Here is a 16,274-nt window from a genome sequence, read left to right on the forward strand (position 1 = left end):
TCGTCATCATCATCATCTCTACCATCATCTTCCGCAGCAAGCCCTTCAGTCCCTCCGGTTAAGAAATGGACCGTCAACGCGCTCAGGCAAGCGTTATCCAACGCGGGTATCCATTTCTCCCGGAAGAGTTCAAAAGCGCAACTTCACGATCTGCTCATGCGCTCCCACCAGAACACCCAGCGTCCTGCCAGCTCCATGCAAACCTCAACGCAAGCAACCGTACGATCCATACGGTTCGCCTCCAACCCGCGACAGATTCAGCCAGCAGCCGCAGCTGCCACAGCTTCCTTGTCCGCCGCTGAAAGTGGCCGGGTGTCTGTCGCGGCCGCGAACATTAGTTCCGCGGTCTCTAGCGATAGTTTCACGGCAGCTCCAACAGTGAACGTTACCTTCCCTCCTGCTACAGGTGAGTTGCACAGAGCTTCAGCTGTCCATGCCTCCAATACTTCTGCTCCTCCTGTATTCCATCCTCAGTTAAATCCATCTAGCCATGGAATAAATACAAATTTGAGGCTACCTGTACCAACTCCACAACTTCCCCCCTACCCCCCCTCTTCCATTCCACTCCCCTCCTCTATCAGCGCAGGCCCTAGCGTGAGGCTGCCTCCGCAAACGGTCATGCCCCCCCCTCCCTTCCCCCCTCTCTCTGATTTCTCCTCTGCAATCTGCGCAGACCCTAGCGTGAGGCTGCCTCCGCAAACGGTCATGCCCCCCCCTTCCTTCCCCCCTCTCTCTAATTTCTCCTCTGTAGTAAGCACAGACCCTAGCGTGAGGCTGCCTCCGCGAACGGTCATGCCCCCCCTCCCTTCCCCCCCCTCTCTCATTTCTCCTCTGCAATCAGCGCAGACCCTAGCGTGAGGCTGCCTCCGCAAACGGTCATGCCCCCCCCCCCTTCCTTATTCTGCCGTCTTTGGAGCCGATCAAAGCATGGGGTCGCACCCCCAAGCGATGTATAATCCAACTTTATTTCTTCCAGCTACTGCTTCCTCAACAGTTCCTCGACCCCCAACATATACTCTCTCAACTGCATCCACTCTTCCAGTTCCTTCCAACGCCCTTGCTATGAATCCACCCCCCGTCTCCACCCATCTACGGTCCCAGATTTTAGCAGGTGCAGACTTTGACCTCTCTTCTCTCCTTCCCTCTGTCTCTATAAGTGAACCCAATCGCACCCTCGAATTTGGTCCTTTGACTATCAATCTGAAAACCCCAAATTCCAAACCAAATCGCATCCTTACCATGGCTGAGTTTTGCATCGCGTTTGGTAGATATACAGAAATAATTTGTTCTGTCTTCCCCGCCAGACGTAAGGAGTTGAATGATTTTTTAGCAATCATCGCAGAATTGTCACACACTTTTGGCGGTACCCATTTCTTTACATACTACAGGCTTTTTTCAGCCAAATGTTCAGCTCGAGTCACCCAGTGGAATCAGTGTCCTTACTGGGGAGCTCTCGACTTGGAGCTGTACAATAAAGTTTTTCTAGGCTGCCGTAATGTGTCCTGCGTCCTGTGTAGCTCCGCCACACATGAGCCTTCCTCGTGCCCCCTCTTTAATCCCACCCCTCCAAGCCATACGGGCACTAATCCCGGCACCTCTCAAATCGTTAATTCCACGTCTTACGTACCACAGTCCAGGGGCGATTCGAAGAGCCGCAATTTTAGGTTCACTTCAGGCAGACAAGTATGTAATAATTTCAATCAGTTTGGTTGTACCAGACAACGCTGCAAGTATTTACATGTGTGTAATTTCTGTGGTGGAGCTCATGCTCGTTCTGTATGCCCTGTCTATCGCTCCTCAGCAAATTCTAATAAAGAATTTCGAAAGTATCTGTCTTCTCCCATCATTGTCTCCTCTCTAGCTCATGAACTAGCTAACCATCCAGACAAAAACTTCACTCAATATCTACTCAAAGGTTTAGAGGAAGGCTTTAATCCGGGTCTGGAAAGCCTCCCTACCAGTAGTCTCATTTGCAAAAACCTTCAATCGGCAAACGCTGAACCGGAAGCAGTTGACACCTTAACAGCCAAAGAGCTAGAGTCAGGGTTCATGATCGGCCCCTTTGATTCCCCTCCTTTCAAACTTTTTCGGATAAGTCCCATCGGTGTAGCTACAAGGAAGTTCTCAGGGAAAAAACGCATGATCATAGATCTCTCGGCCCCCCACAACAATACTCAGCCAAGCATAAACAGCCTCATCCCACTAGAAGAATTTTCCTTGTGCTACCACAACATAGACCAAGCCATTCACCTAATCAAAAATGCTGGTTACGGAGCCTGGTTAGCCAAAGTTGATATCACATCCGCATTTAAAGTCATGCCCATTCATCCAGACTTTTGGCATCTTTTTGGCATTCGTTGGAGAGGAAAATTCTTTTTCGCAGTACGATTAACTTTTGGCTGCAAGAGTAGTCCCAAAATTTTTGACATGCTGTCAGAAGCGCTTTGCTGGATCCTGCAAAACAACCACGCGGTCCCTTACCTAGTGCATATCCTGGATGACTTTCTCACTGTCTCCCCCAGTTTTTTCCCTCCAGCAGCTCACCTTTCTACCATTCAGAATGTTTTTTCCACATTGGGAGTTCCACTCTCTCCAGAGAAGACACAGGGCCCTACCACATCTCTAGAGTTCCTCGGCATTAACCTTGACTCCGTCAAATTCCAAGCTTCCCTTCCAAAAGATAAAATCGACAGGATAATCGCTATCTCTTCCAACCTGCTCGAGGCACCTCAGTGCAGCAAACGAGATCTGCTATCCCTGCTAGGTCACCTAAACTATGCCATGCGTATAGTGCCTCACTATTCATCTCCCATCTGCTGTCTCTTGCATCGTCCATTCAGGAATTAGACAACACCATTTCCCTAACCCCATCTTGCCTTACCGACCTGAAGCTATGGATCATGTTTCTTAAACAATGGAACGGTCTGACCTTCTTTTACGATGACTTTCTATCTCAACCATGCAATCTTCCGCTGTTTACAGATGCCGCTCCCTCAGTAGGCTTCGGAGGTTTTTACAAGACCCACTGGTTCGCATCAACCTGGCCCCCCGAGCTCTCCATGTCAAATCAACAAACTGCATCCTCAGCTCTTTTTGAGCTTTATCCCATCATCGTAGCAGCACATTTGTGGGGTCACGAGTGGTCTTCAAAAAACATAGTAATGCACTGCGATAACCTAGCCACCGTACATTGCATCAACAAAGGTCTTTCAAAGTCCCCCAAAATCATGCCCCTCTTGAGACGCCTTACCTGGTTATCTGCCTGTAACCAATTCACTTTCAAAGCTGTTCACATTCCAGGACACCAAAACCAAATAGCTGACGCACTCTCTCGCCTTCTTTTTCAGAAATTCAGAGCATTAGCCCCGGAGGCGGACCCAAACCCAACCCCAGTTCCTCCTTATTCAGACTTGACATTCCAGTAACTCACCCACTCAGAGACCTCCACACCTCTTCTCTGGATTTAATATTTCATGCCATCTCACCCAGAACACTGCAATCTTACTGGACTGCGTGGAAAGCTTTCAAACAATTCCATTCCTTCTACAACCAGGTTTTCCCCAATTTTTCCCTCCTATCAATTTCTTCTTTTATCTCATATCTCCACAAGATCAAGTCCATTCAACCCAGTACAATCAAAGTCTACCTTAGTGGCATTCAGTTTTTTTCTTCAAGCTAATCTACGGCCATCCATGTCCTGCCATCACAAACCCCCAGATCTCACTTCTAATCAAAGGAATTCAAAAAACGAATCCCACTCATCCGGATTCCAGACAACCTCTAACCAGTGATCTTTTAGCCAAATGCCTCACCTTCCTCCATTCTGGTCACATGCCTCCTGATACAGCTAGAACGCTGGATGCCATGTTTACCCTGGCCTTTTTTGGATTCCTTAGAGTTTCTGAGTTCACAACCAATTCAAAATTCAACCCAACCATCCATCCAACCTTCTCCGACCTCCAAGTTTTAGACAAGGACACCATCCGTTTCCTGATCAAACGCAGCAAAACTGATCAATTTAAAAACGGCCATTTTATCCATATCTTCAATCTCCCGACACCCATCCAGCAATCCCTCTCCTTCTTTCTTGCGCACAGGGAGGCCCAGATCTCCTCTCAGCTCGACCCACTTTTCATTGACGAGAATAACTTGCCGATCACCAGGCATTGGTTCCACAAAAAACTCAAATACATCCTCACCAACTCTGGTATCCAAGCTCATTTGTATTCATCGCACTCCTTTCGTATTGGAGCAGCTACTACCGCAGCTCAAAAAGGTCTGCCAGATCATCAAATCAAACTACTGGGCCGATGGTCCTCAGATGCTTTTCAGTCTTACATTCGATCTGACCTCTGCCTCATCAAACAAGCCCATCTAAAGCTCGCTTCCCTGTAAAATAGCTGCCTTTGAAACTCAATCCAACTCGCGCCCGCAAACCTTGTTTAGTAAATACTGCTATAGTCGACAAGGCTACCGCTACTACCTCTACAGTGCCCTGCCAAATTGAAACCATCCCTGCAGTACCCGGCATATTCAAGACTGCTGCTGCAGTACCCTGCCAATTTTGAGACTGCTGCTGCTGGTCCCCGCCAATTTGAGACCGCTGCTGCAGTACTTTGCTCGATACTGCTGCTGCAGTACCCCGTCATTTCGAGACTGCCGCTGCAGTACCACCACAAAACTTGAGACCGCTGCTGCAAGGCCTCACCAATTTAAGACTACCTTTGCAGTGCCCTGCCAATGCATGACCACTCCTGCAGTAGTGCCCTGCTTTTTTTTTGAGACTGCCGCTGCAGTGCCCCGCCATTTTCGAGACTGCCGCTGCAGTGCCCCACCATTTTGAGACTGCCGCTGCAGTGCCCCGCCATTTCGAGACTGCCGCTGCAGTGCCCCGCCAGTTTGAGACTACTGTTACAGTGTTTGCTCGATGCTTCTGCAGTACCCCGCCATTTTGAGACTGCCGCTGCAGTGCCCCGCCATTTTGAGACTGCCGCTGCAGTGCCCCGCCATCTTGAGACTGCCGCTGCAGTGCCCCGCAATCTTGAGACTGCCGCTGCAGTGCCCCGCCATTTTCAGACTGCCGCTGCAGTGCCCCGCCATTTTGAGACTGCCGCTGCAGTGCCCCGCCATTTTCGAGACTGCCGCTGCAGTGCCCCGCCATTTTCGAGACTGCCGCTGCAGTGCCCCGCCATTTTCGAGACTGCCGCTGCAGTGCCCCGCCATTTTCTAGACTGCCGCTGCAGTGCCCCGCCAATTTGAGATTGCTGTTGCATTGTTTGCTCGATGCTATTGCAGTGCCCCGCCAGTTTGAGAATACTGCGGCAGTGCCCGCTCAATGCCAGACTGCTGCTACAACACCTCACCTGTTTCATAAACTGCCACGGCAGTTACCTACCTCAATGATGTCGCAGTGCCATCTCCAATTCAGTCCATTTAACAATCTTGGGGGGTTTTGGAATAATTATGCAGACTCCTCCCGTAATCATGAGCGGTTCAAATTGCCATGATTCTCGCTTGCTGTCTATTTCTGCATTATGTTTTTGGGGGGCAATCGGAGCTCGGGTAGAACATCCTCTCCGAGCCCCTCTATAGCAGACAGCAAGCCAAATCTGTTTTACCACGTTCACCAAGACTATATGGGCACACAAACTCGTGAAGTGAAGTTAATAAACGTAATTTCGGGAGGAAGTACGCCCATCTAATCTTTCAATTAATACCAAGGTATAAAACCAGCAGCTTACCTCTTTCCCTTTCTAGTTCCTGCAGCATCCCTCCTCCTCCCCTGCTCCTCCTTTTATAACTGCGTACACCACACTGGTGGTGGTTGAGGAGAGATCCCTGATACAAGTGAAAAGCGCTTGGGGTGTACAGTAGTACATATGAAAGCGCTATATAAATGACTCATTTTTATTTTATCCATTCAATTTGCCTGTTATAGGGGGGCAATCGGAGCTCGGGTAGAACATCCTCTCCGAGCCCCTCTATAGCAGACAGCAAGCCAAATCTGTTTTACCACGTTCACCAAGATTATATGGGCACACAAACTCGTGAAAGAGAGTGGGGGGGGGGACGACAGCTTTCCTTCAGTTCATCAAATACAACCTTCACGGAGTTAACTTTTCCCAACGGGAGAATAACACACCCTCTTAACAGCAGTTTGAATTTGGAAAATAAGAATACTTGCTTTAGTTTTGGCTTCTCGCGTGTGTGCGTGTGTTCCGAGTTCAAATGTCCTGCGTGTCCGGTGGTTCTTTCCGAGGTCGGGGGGGGGGGGGGGGGGGGGGGGGGGCTGGTTGCTCTAGCGATGCTCCATGTTCTCCTTCTGAAGAATGCCCTTGGGGCTAGTAATTTGATGCGATGCAAAAGCGAAGCGAGGAGGGAAGAGGAGGAAGAGGGGAAGAGTTGGGGCCTGCTTAGAGGGCCTGCATTGGTGGCCTGGCTCAATGGCCAGCCAGATGACGTGTTGGTTCAGCCAGAGAGAGAAGAGAAGAAGGGAGAGTGTTGTCTCCACTGGTCTTTTAAGACAATTAATCCACGCCCCCTTCTGGGTTAGTTTACCCAATCCAGAGGGTGAATTCTGAGCGGGAAAAGTTCTCTTTGTCTTGGTTTACGACCTGCTTTGCATGTTTCTGAGGTGTCGTAAAGGGGTGTTGATTTTGTATGGTTTTACTCCCAAGTTTGCTAAACATATTAATGATACATTTCATAATCCCATTTTGTGCATCGTTGAGTAAGTCAAAGAAATAGGAATATTTAGATATCAAACACCTTATGGCTGGGAGATATTAAAGCAGAGATACATTCTTACACAGAAATACAAGCATTTAAAATGAACTTACATTGTTTCTACACCATGATTGAGTAGGCATGAGTCAAGGAGCATGCATATATGAGGTTACCTGAACTAGTAAATTGTTAAGACAAAGACAAAAAGATGCAAAATACCATACAGAAGAAACATTTTACAAGACAGTTATGTGTTTACATATAATGTCCTGGGGTGCATGTTCATTTATAGATGGTTTGTCTATAATTTGAGGTAAAAGCGTGTGTTTTACAAGCTTTAACTCTCTGGGTATGGAACTTTTCATGTGGCCAAATTCTTTTGGGCCGTAAAACTTAACGTAACGGAGAATCTTTCTCTGTTGTGTTGGGGGAAGGTCTGTTACTAAGCACAAAGCATTCAAAACATATTTGTTAAATGTAACTGGCGATTGTGTGATTGATTCGCCTGAGTCGCTACAAATATATAAAGTAAAAACAAAAGCAAAATTGAAACCAAACTTTTTATTTATGTTTTTATTAAATTTTTTGCTCTTTTTGGTTGTAAATGTAGTATTAGTGTACACAGTTTGAAAAGAAAAAGAAAAAAACACATCAAAAATATGTAGTGTTGTAGCATGTAGTGTAAAACCAAACATAATGTGTGTGCTTGCAGATGGTTGGGTGTATCTAGGCTCCATCTCTCCTCCGGGCTGGGTCCGGCCACAATACTTCATCCACGTCACATGCTATATTCCCTCTTGCCAGACACCATGGAAAGAACCTTCTTGTATGACGTATCCAACCTTGGATGGAGGCAGCATCAGTGTCTCCACAACTCCTCTTAATCTGTCTGCATTGTTTGCATCCATTGTCCAAAAGCTATTACTTGACCTTTGGCCTATTTATAGGCCACTACTAAAGTTATGATTGGTTGTTGTTAAGTAAAGCAACAAGTGTTTGCACATGTGAGGAGTTAGTGTGAGGCACTGATGAATTAGTGTGGCATTTTGATTCGTTGTGTTTATAAAAGGAAATCAAGAAACTTCCTGTCAGATTTTTGTGTGTAGCCTAGAAAATTGTGTGTTGTGTTTTGCAAAAAGTGTTTAATGAAATTGAAAACTGAGTAAAAGGCCAAAAAATAGTGTATGGTTTTGCAGATTTAGTGTGTGGTTCTGGTGTTTGAGTGTCAGGTTTTAAAAATTGTGTGACAAGTAACAATTTTGTGTGTAAGCAGTTGAAAAAAACTGTATTTTTCCTGCAAAATCAGTGTACATCCCATTCCCAACCAACACAAAGTTGCACATACACTACACACAAAACAGAAGAATTTACTGTAAAGTAAATTTACTGTACAGTTACAGTAAAAAATAAAAATTAAAAACCTATGCTGCATCCTCTCTTCTGTTGTGGTCTGGCTCACCTGTTGCCGTTTTATGCTAAAGCTCTGATTGCTAATTGTAAAACTGTGTGACGGTTATTTGCCCTTGTGATGAGTCAGTGTGCATATTTGAATGGCAGTGTGTTCCTTGTGAAAACAAGAGATTTTCTGCATGAAAATTGTGCCAAAAGCAGAGAATTGTGTGTAGTGGTCTGAAAAAAGTGTGTTTTAGAACTGCAATTTGAGTGTAAAGCAGGAACTGTGCTTGTAGTTTGTCAGAATTGGTTCAGGGGGTTGGTGAATGAGTTTAATGTTGTGGTCATTGTGTCTCAAGTACCAGAATTTGTGTGTAAACAAATGAGAAAACTGTGAGAAGGCAGACTGAGATGGCGAATGAGAACATGGGCTGAATCCGAAATCACTGTTCCCTATGTCAGTCCACTAATACAGTTCAAGGGTGTAGAGTTACATTAAAGATATTTTAAGGCATGACGATTTTTTGTTTTTTTAATTATTGACTACAGGGAGACTAAAGTGTTTTATAATATTTGATTGTGGTTATGTTTTATTGCATACTGAACAACTCACACATCATATGTATGTATCTATAGAGAGTATCCATTAAAGATTATTTTTGTTCTCTTTTCTGCACCTGTAGGTCTCGGACGAATCAGAGGATTCTCTGTGGTTTAACCAAGGGAGGTTTGTGTGCAGCACTTTTTCACTGTGTGAACACCCAGCTTTCACTGATCTTATGCCGACTCTGACAGTAATAATCTCCTGCATCTTCAAGCTGGGCATCACTGATGGTCAAAGTGAAATCAAGACCATTTCCTCCAGAGTGAAAACTGCCTCCACCGCTCATTCTTGATGGAGCACTTGAGGGCTTCATTGTTGTAAAATATATAAGTTTAGGGGGTTCCTCTGGCTTCTGAATGTACCAGGAGATGTAATAATCTTTGGAAACTGAACCCTGAGGATACCTATAAACTACAGTGCTGACCTTACAATCAATAGAGACGGTTTGACCAAGCTGAACTTATTTAAACTCAGGTTTAGTGTCAGGTTTAGTGTTTAGTGTTGTTGTTTTTATTACTTCATACTACTGCATTGGATTGTAAATTAGACTATAATGAAATACATAAAATATAAAGCAAGTTTTGAATTTTAAAAAATGTAAGTCAACTAAATGCTTAAGATAATCAAAATATAAATTTACATGAAAGTGAATGATGTAGGCTACATATTTAGTTCTTAATTAGTAGTTCATTAGTGTTCGTGTTAGTAATAATAATAATTTTTCTAGATTTGGGAAATTATTATTTATCTGGTTTACCTTTATCTGGTTTATTTATTTATTTATTTATTTTTCTATTAGTTATAAAACAGCGAAAACATCTTATCATCAGTGTCAGTTTTAGTGTCGAGTCAGTGTTGATGTGTAACTCAGTGTCAGTTTTAGTGTCAGTGTTGATGTGTAACTCAGTGTCAGTTTTAGTGTCAGTGTTGATGTGTAACTCAGTGTCAGTTTTAGTGTCAGTGTTGATGTGTAACTCAGTGTCAGTTTTAGAGTCAGTGTTGATGTGTAACTCAGTGTCAGTTTTAGAGTAAGTGTTGATGTGTAATTCAGTGTCAGTTTTAGTGTCAGTCTTGATGTTTTACTCAGTGTCAGTTTTAGTGTCAGTGTTGATGTGTAACTCAGTGTCAGTTTTAGAGTCAGTGTTGATGTGTAACTCAGTGTCAGTTTTAGAGTCAGTGTTGATGTGTAACTCAGTGTCAGTTTTAGAGTCAGTGTTGATGTGTAACTCAGTGTCAGTTTTAGTGTCAGTGTTGATGTATAACTCAGTGTCAGTTTAAGAGTCAGTGTTGATGTGTAACACAGTGTCAGTTTTAGTGTCAGTGTTGATGAGTAACTCAGTGTCAGTTTAAGAGTCAGTGTTGATGAGTAACTCAGTGTCAGTTTTAGTGTCAGTGTTGATGTGTAACTCAGTGTCAGTTTTAGTGTCAGTGTTGATGTGTAACTCAGTGTCAGTTTAAGAGTCAGTGTTGATGTGTAACTCAGTGTCAGTTTTAGTGTCAGTGTTGATGTGTAACTCAGTGTCAGTTTTAGTGTCAGTGTTGATGTGTAACTCAGTGTCAGTTTTAGTGTCAGTGTTGATGTGTAACTCAGTGTCAGTTTTAGTGTCAGTGTTGATGTGTAACTCAGTGTCAGTTTTAGTGTCAGTGTTGATGTGTAACTCAGTGTCAGTTTTAGAGTCAGTGTTGATGTGTAACTCAGTGTCAGTTTTAGTGTCAGTGTTGATGTGTAACTCAGTGTCAGTTTTAGTGTCAGTGTTGATGTGTAACTCAGTGTCAGTTTTAGTGTCAGTGTTGATGTGTAACTCAGTGTCAGTTTTAGTCAGTGTTGATGTGTAACTCAGTGTCAGTTTTAGTGTCAGTGTTGATGTGTAACTCAGTGTCAGTTTTAGAGTCAGTGTTGATGGGTAACTCAGTGTCAGTTTTAGAGTCAGTGTTAATGTGTAATTCAGTGTCAGTTTTAGTGTCAGTGTTGATGTGTAACTCAGTGTCAGTTTTAGAGTCAGTGTTGATGTGTAACTCAGTGTCAGTTTTAGAGTCAGTGTTGATGTGTAACTCAGTGTCAGTTTTAGTGTCAGTGTTGATGTGTAACTCAGTGTCAGTTTTAGTGTCAGTGTTGATGTGTAACTCAGTGTCAGTTTTAGTGTCAGTGTTGATGTGTAACTCAGTGTCAGTTTTAGTGTCAGTGTTGATGTTTAACTCAGTGTCAGTTTTAGTGTCAGTGTTGATGTGAAACTCAGTGTCTGTTTTAGTGTCAGTGTTGATGTGTAACTCAGTGTCAGTTTTAGTGTCAGTGTTGATGTGTAACTCAGTGTCAGTTTTAGTGTCAGTGTTGATGTGTAACTCAGTGTCAGTTTTAGTGTCAGTGTTGATGTGTAACTCAGTGTCAGTTTTAGTGTCAGTGTTGATGTGTAACTCAGTGTCAGTTTTAGTGTCAGTGTTGATGTGAAACTCAGTGTTTGTTTCAGTGTCAGTGTTGATGTGTAACTCAGTGTCAGTTTTAGTGTCAGTGTTGATGTGTAACTCAGCATCAGTTTTAGAGTCAGTGTTGATGTGTAACTCAGTATCAGTTTCAGTGTCAGTGTTGATGTGTAACTCAGTGTCAGTTTCAGTGTCAGTGTTGATGTGTAACTCAGTGTCAATTTTAGAGTCAGTGTTGATGTGTAACTCAGTGTCAGTTTAAGAGTAAGTGTTGATGTGTAACTCAGTGTCAGTTTTAGAGTCAGTGTTGATGTGTAACTCAGTGTCAGTTTTAGTGTCAGTGTTGATGTGTAACTCAGTGTCAGTTTTAGTGTCAGTGTTGATGTGTAACTCATTGTCAGTTTTAGAGTCAGTGTTGATGTGTAACTCAGTGTCAGTTTTAGTGTCAGTGTTGATGTGTAACTCAGTGTCAGTTTAAGAGTAAGTGTTGATGTGTAACTCAGTGTCAGTTTTAGAGTCAGTGTTGATGTGTAACTCAGTGTCAGTTTTAGTGTCAGTGTTGATGTGTAACTCAGTGTCAGTTTTAGTGTCAGTGTTGATGTGTAACTCATTGTCAGTTTTAGAGTGAGTGTTGAAGTGTAACTCAGTGTCAGTTTTAGTGTCAGTGTTGATGTGTAACTCAGTGTAAGTTTTAGTGTCAGTGTTGATGTGTAACTCAGTGTCAGTTTTAGAGTCAGTGTTGATGTGTAACTCAGTGTCAGTTTTAGTGTCAGTGTTGATGTGTAACTCAGTGTCAGTTTTAGTGTCAGTGTTGATGTGTTACTCAGTGTCAGTTTTAGAGTCAGTGTTGATGTGTAACTCAGTGTCAGTTTTAGTGTCAGTGTTGATGTGTAACTCAGTGTCAGTTTTAGTGTCAGTGTTTATGTGTAACTCAGTGTCAGTTTTAGTGTCAGTGTTGATGTGTAACTCAGTGTCAGTTTTAGTGTCAGTGTTGATGTGTAACTCAGTGTCAGTTTTAGAGTCAGTGTTGATGTGTAACTCAGTGTCATTTTTAGTGTCAGTGTCGATGTGTAACTCAGTGTCAGTTTTAGAGTCAGTGTCGATGTGTAACTCAGTGTCAGTTTTAGAGTCAGTGTTGAGGTGTAACTCAGTGTCAGTTTTAGAGTAAGTGTTGATGTGTAACTCAGTGTCAGTTTTAGAGTCAGTGTTGATGTGTAACTCAGTGTCAGTTTTAGTCAGTGTTGATGTGTAACTCAGTGTCAGTTTTAGAGTCAGTGTTGATGTGTAACTCAGTGTCAGTTTTAGTGTCAGTGTTGATGTGTAACTCAGTGTCAGTTTTAGAGTCAGTGTTGATGTGTAACTCAGTGTCAGTTTTAGTGTCAGTGTCGATGTGTAACTCAGTGTCAGTTTTAGAGTCAGTGTCGATGTGTAACTCAGTGTCAGTTTTAGAGTCAGTGTTGATGTGTAACTCAGTGTCAGTTTTAGTCAGTGTTGATGTGTAACTCAGTGTCAGTTTCAGTGTCAGTGTTGATGTGTAACTCAGTGTCAATTTTAGAGTCAGTGTTGATGTGTAACTCAGTGTCAGTTTTAGTGTCAGTGTTGATGTGTAACTCAGTGTCAGTTTCAGTGTCAGTGTTGATGTGTAACTCAGTGTCAATTTTAGAGTCAGTGTTGATGTGTAACTCAGTGTCAGTTTTAGTGTCAGTGTTGATGTGTAACTCAGTGTCAGTTTTAGTGTCAGTGTTGATGTGTAACTCAGTGTCAGTTTTAGTCAGTGTTGATGTGTAACTCAGTGTCAGTTTTAGAGTCAGTGTTGATGTGTAACTCAGTGTCAGTTTTAGTCAGTGTTGATGTGTAACTCAGTGTCAGTTTTAGTGTCAGTGTTGATGTGTAACTCAGTGTCAGTTTTAGAGTCAGTGTTGATGTGTAACTCAGTGTCAGTTTTAGTGTCAGTGTTGATGTGTAACTCAGTGTCAGTTTTAGAGTAAGTGTTGATGTGTAACTCAGTGTCAGTTTTAGAGTAAGTGTTGATGTGTAACCCCAGGGTATTCTCACAAAAATGCATATAAATAGTACGAGTGTGCAATGTCGTGGAATGTATACGCCAAAACTCATTTTGGCGTGTCTATGGCACGCTGTTTTTCGCGTGCATATGATACGCATTTTATGGCATATTATACATACGAACCCTCCACCCCACCACCCTAAACCTACCCAAGCGCGTGTCATATATACGCCATAAAGTGCGTATCATATGCACGCGAAAAACAGCGTATCATATGCACGCCAAAATGAGTTTTGGCGTATACATTCCATGACATTGCACACTCGTACTATTTATACGCATTTATGTGTGATCGGGTTGGTAACCCAGTGTCAGTTTTAGTGTCAGTGTTGACGTGTAACTCAGTGTCAGTTTTAGTGTCAGTGTTGATGTGTAACTCAGTGTCAGTTTTAGTGTCAGTGTTGATGTGTAACTCAGTGTCAGTTTTAGTGTCAGTGTTGATGTGTAACTCAGTGTCAGTTTAAGAGTAAGTGTTGATGTGTAACTCAGTGTCAGTTTTAGAGTCAGTGTTGATGTGTAACTCAGTGTCAGTTTTAGTGTCAGTGTTGATGTGTAACTCAGTGTCAGTTTTAGTGTCAGTGTTGATGTGTAACTCATTGTCAGTTTTAGAGTGAGTGTTGAAGTGTAACTCAGTGTCAGTTTTAGTGTCAGTGTTGATGTGTAACTCAGTGTAAGTTTTAGTGTCAGTGTTGATGTGTAACTCAGTGTCAGTTTTAGAGTCAGTGTTGATGTGTAACTCAGTGTCAGTTTTAGTGTCAGTGTTGATGTGTAACTCAGTGTCAGTTTTAGTGTCAGTGTTGATGTGTTACTCAGTGTCAGTTTTAGAGTCAGTGTTGATGTGTAACTCAGTGTCAGTTTTAGTGTCAGTGTTGATGTGTAACTCAGTGTCAGTTTTAGTGTCAGTGTTTATGTGTAACTCAGTGTCAGTTTTAGTGTCAGTGTTGATGTGTAACTCAGTGTCAGTTTTAGTGTCAGTGTTGATGTGTAACTCAGTGTCAGTTTTAGAGTCAGTGTTGATGTGTAACTCAGTGTCATTTTTAGTGTCAGTGTCGATGTGTAACTCAGTGTCAGTTTTAGAGTCAGTGTCGATGTGTAACTCAGTGTCAGTTTTAGAGTCAGTGTTGAGGTGTAACTCAGTGTCAGTTTTAGAGTAAGTGTTGATGTGTAACTCAGTGTCAGTTTTAGAGTCAGTGTTGATGTGTAACTCAGTGTCAGTTTTAGTCAGTGTTGATGTGTAACTCAGTGTCAGTTTTAGAGTCAGTGTTGATGTGTAACTCAGTGTCAGTTTTAGTGTCAGTGTTGATGTGTAACTCAGTGTCAGTTTTAGAGTCAGTGTTGATGTGTAACTCAGTGTCAGTTTTAGTGTCAGTGTCGATGTGTAACTCAGTGTCAGTTTTAGAGTCAGTGTCGATGTGTAACTCAGTGTCAGTTTTAGAGTCAGTGTTGATGTGTAACTCAGTGTCAGTTTTAGTCAGTGTTGATGTGTAACTCAGTGTCAGTTTCAGTGTCAGTGTTGATGTGTAACTCAGTGTCAATTTTAGAGTCAGTGTTGATGTGTAACTCAGTGTCAGTTTTAGTGTCAGTGTTGATGTGTAACTCAGTGTCAGTTTCAGTGTCAGTGTTGATGTGTAACTCAGTGTCAATTTTAGAGTCAGTGTTGATGTGTAACTCAGTGTCAGTTTTAGTGTCAGTGTTGATGTGTAACTCAGTGTCAGTTTTAGTGTCAGTGTTGATGTGTAACTCAGTGTCAGTTTTAGTCAGTGTTGATGTGTAACTCAGTGTCAGTTTTAGAGTCAGTGTTGATGTGTAACTCAGTGTCAGTTTTAGTCAGTGTTGATGTGTAACTCAGTGTCAGTTTTAGTGTCAGTGTTGATGTGTAACTCAGTGTCAGTTTTAGAGTCAGTGTTGATGTGTAACTCAGTGTCAGTTTTAGTGTCAGTGTTGATGTGTAACTCAGTGTCAGTTTTAGAGTAAGTGTTGATGTGTAACTCAGTGTCAGTTTTAGAGTAAGTGTTGATGTGTAACCCCAGGGTATTCTCACAAAAATGCATATAAATAGTACGAGTGTGCAATGTCGTGGAATGTATACGCCAAAACTCATTTTGGCGTGTCTATGGCACGCTGTTTTTCGCGTGCATATGATACGCATTTTATGGCATATTATACATACGAACCCTCCACCCCACCACCCTAAACCTACCCAAGCGCGTGTCATATATACGCCATAAAGTGCGTATCATATGCACGCGAAAAACAGCGTATCATATGCACGCCAAAATGAGTTTTGGCGTATACATTCCATGACATTGCACACTCGTACTATTTATACGCATTTATGTGTGATCGGGTTGGTAACCCAGTGTCAGTTTTAGTGTCAGTGTTGACGTGTAACTCAGTGTCAGTTTTAGTGTCAGTGTTGATGTGTAACTCAGTGTCAGTTTTAGTGTCAGTGTTGATGTGTAACTCAGTGTCAGTTTTAGTATCAGTGTTAATGTGTAACTCAGTGTCAGTTTTAGTGTCAGTGTTGATGAGTAACTCAGTGTCAGTTTTAGTGTCAGTGTTGATGTGTAACTCAGTGTCAGTTTTAGTGTCAGTGTTGATGTGTAACTCAGTGTCAGTTTTAGAGTCAGTGTTGATGTGAAACTCAGTGTCAGTTTTAGTGTCAGTGTTGATGTGTAACTCAGTGTCAGTTTTAGTGTCAGTGTTGATGTGTAACTCAGTGTCAGTTTTAGTGTCAGTGTTGATGTGTAACTCAGTGTCAGTTTTAGAGTCAGTGTTGATGTGAAACTCAGTGTCAGTTTTAGTGTCAGTGTTGATGTGTAACTCAGTGTCAGTTTTAGAGTCAGTGTTGATGTGTAACTCAGTGTCAGTTTTAGAGTCAGTGTTGATGTGTAACTCAGTGTCAGTTTTAGAGTCAGTGTTGAGGTGTAACTCAGTGTCAGTTTTAGAGTCAGTGTTGATGTGTAACTCAGTGTCAGTTTTACTGTCAGTGTTGATGTGTAACTCAGTGTCAGTTTTAGTGTCAGTGTTGATGTGTAACTCAGTGTCAGTTTTAGTGTCAGTGTTGAT

The sequence above is a fragment of the Pseudorasbora parva genome, chromosome 19, assembly GCF_024679245.1.
Source record: "Pseudorasbora parva isolate DD20220531a chromosome 19, ASM2467924v1, whole genome shotgun sequence".
Taxonomy (NCBI): Eukaryota; Metazoa; Chordata; class Actinopteri; order Cypriniformes; family Gobionidae; genus Pseudorasbora; species Pseudorasbora parva.